A 3,349-nucleotide genomic window follows, 5' to 3' on the forward strand; every position below is an offset into this window, starting at 1 on the left:
GGCGGGTCTTGTACCCGCGGGCTCAGGCAATCCACTCACCTCAGCCTCCCAAAGGCGCGGGATTACAGGCTGAGCCACCGAGCCCGGCTTGTCTCTATATTTTTAATTCAAGGGAACAGTGGAATTGTTTGTGTTTCAAACCACTAAGTCCCATGTTGCCTTTACAATTCCTGGAGTGAAAGATTTAACTTCAGTTCTCTTGGCTCCCAATATGCTTCAAAACTTGACCCACAGTTTCTTTTGCATTTCTTTAATACTAATACTAATATTGGCTTTTAATTCTAAAATTATCGGGTTCGAGACCCGCCTGGGCAGCGAGACCTCATCTCTACAATAAATCAAAAAAATCTGCCGGGCGTGGTAGCACATGCCTGTAATTCCTGCTTCTTGGAAGACTGAAGCGGAAGGATCGCCGGAGCCCAGCAGGCGAGGCTGCGGTGGCCGGGAGCGGCCGCTGCATTCCAGTCTGGGCGACGGAGTGAGACGCCAACTCAAAATCATCATCATAATCATCATCATCATCATCATCATCTAAAGTTAATAGAAAGAATTTTTAATTTGGACAAAGTGAATTATTTGTTGTTTCCTAATTAAACTTTTATCAAATTTTTTCCCTATGGATTAGGAAAGTATATTTAGAGCCCTGACTGTTTGTTATCTCTTTTCCTTTGCTGTGTCCTGAGAGCTAGAGCAAACTGAAAACATGATAATGTAATAAGACATTTTTCTAAACTAAAGTCTAGTTTTCCTCATTTCCTATTATCACTGTGAAGGTCAGGGCTCTAAGTACCAGCAGAATCATTCTGGCTCTACAACTATGCTGTAATATTCAACACAGGAAGTTTCTGTGCCTAGTGTACTTCTGATTCTACAAGTTGCTGGGAAATGGTAGATTGAAGGACATTCAGAGTAGTTCATAACTTTGAAAAATCAATTATCAGTTAATAGTGCCTTTAGGATACCCTAGTTTTTGAACATGGCATTCTGCCACAAAAACACTCAAAAACTTTTTGCCATTACAGTTTCAATGTAGACAAAAATTCGTTCTGTTTTTAACTCCTTTTGTTAATCAATGCTGGGACTTTTGTTCACATAGAAACAGACACATTTGATGTGGAAATGCTTTACTATAAATGTCCAAGTATATATAAAACTTCCAGTCTTAATTAAGTCTTCCACTTTTTTTAGTGAACTGCTTTCCACATTTTCTTTTATCCCATAAAAAAAAGCAAGTGAAAATGTAAGGAAGGGTTGACTGACACTATAAGTGAGTATATAATAAAAGATATATATTATATATAAAATATAAACTAATATATAATATATAAATATATAAATGAATATATATTATAAAATATATATGTGTGTGTATATATATGTATCTATATACACACACCATATAAATTGTCAGAGTTAGATCACCACCTTGACTCCTGCCATCCCAGAAAATCCGGCAAACGCAATAACAGGACAAAGCGGCCCCAACCTGTGGAACCCTATCTCATATCCTGATGGAAGCTTTTGACAAAATAAGATTAAATAAAGTCTAGTGTGACTAACTAACTTGTTTAGCTTGAGATTGAAAGGTTTGGATCTTGAGACTTCCACTGCTAAAACTGGGACAGTGCTGAGCAATCTGGAATGGTTAGTAATTCTAGGTCTGATTACATTTTTTCTCTCTCTGAGCAGGAACACATCTCTAGGAATGGACCTGCAAAACCCCAGATATGTTGAAGATTGTGTTATACTCCATTAAAACACACTATCTGTACTCGAGGTCTTAATGGTCCTTCATTCTCTCTCAGCCTTTGGCTTGCCTGCAAGATAAGTGGAAAGGAGAAAGAAAAGTCCATGATTTGGGGCAAAACAATTTAGTACATTTGAGAAATGCTTATGCCATGTAAAAATGGCAATAGAATTGGAAAATATTCTTGTCATCTTTGTACAAACCTGAATTCAATATGGGTTTATCACAGGGCTGATGTATTGACTTAGATACAAGTACCAACAATTACTCAATTCAAAATAATTTTTTAACATCTTCAGAGATATCAATGTCAATCAATATGCCTGGTGGCTATCTTACAGGTAAACAATAGAAATAAATTATTTACGTCTGTGTCTGAGTTTTTAGTGCTTGAATAATAAATTGAAAGTAATGCTGCATAAAGACATTCACAGAGTCCTACAACATCTAACATCAAAGCCAGAAAGAAAAATTAATGAAGACATATTCCAAGCCTAATAGATACCTCTAGATCCCCAGCACCTAGAATAGTGCCTGGCATATAGTAAGCCCTCTCTAAATACATGTGAGATGAATGAATGATTAGCAACTATGACATCAAAACACATAAATATCAGCAAATGTTTATTGAATTCCTGCTAAATGCAAGGCTCTAAATTTGAAAGTTCATTTGTTTTGCTTATCTATTCCTCTCTATTATTCTTCGATTATTTTTGTTTATGCACATCAAAATTCTGACGTATTACGAAGTTTAATTTCTAGCTCAACTGACAACAATTGTGTTAAAAATCATAGAAGACTTTTTTCCCAAAATTCTTGGGCTGTTAGCCTTGGATCTCTAATTATTATATTCCCTAGACTGATGCTACTTTCTAAATATGATGTTTTGGCCAACTGTGGCCTGGTTTAATAGCTATGTGGTTTACACCACATTTTGCCATTTCATTGATGGCTGTGTCAGCGGGGTGGAATTGAAAGCTTCAAAAAAGGCCCTACTTCAGTATATCTGGTCTACTGCAGAGAGATAAGTTTATTCTGATAGGATTTGGTTTCACAAAGCTATTATGAATATCACTTAATTTTTTTCATTCAATGCACCTGCAAATAGATTTGGGGACAATTTTTCAAAAAAATATTTTTATATAGGCAAGGAAGGTAAGCTTAGATGCCTATAATTTCCAGAATTATTTTCCTCTTGGGGAAAATATATAAATATAAATACATAAATATACTTTCACTATGGTCTCACAATAACTTTGGTCTTACTTTTATAGAATTTTGGAATAAAAATCATCAGGATCTTCAAATTTGAATATTATGCTTATTTCTTAAAATTATAGCACAGTCAGCACAGTCATTTTGTTTCCTCTGACAGTTAATAGAGTTCTATAATGTGATTGTTTGTGGAAAAGGAATACAATACAGTCATGTGTTGCTTAATGACAGGAATACATTCTGAGAAATGTGCTGTTGGGCAACTTCATCACTGTGCAAACACCAGAGTATACTAACACAAACCTAGATGGCATAGCCTACTACACACCTAGGCTATGTGGTATAGCCTACTGCCCCTAGGTTACAGACATGAATGCATGCTACTGT

This window comes from Carlito syrichta, unplaced genomic scaffold (genome assembly GCF_000164805.1).
Source record: "Carlito syrichta isolate Samal-C Ts95f unplaced genomic scaffold, Tarsius_syrichta-2.0.1 Scaffold316004, whole genome shotgun sequence".
Taxonomy (NCBI): Eukaryota; Metazoa; Chordata; class Mammalia; order Primates; family Tarsiidae; genus Carlito; species Carlito syrichta.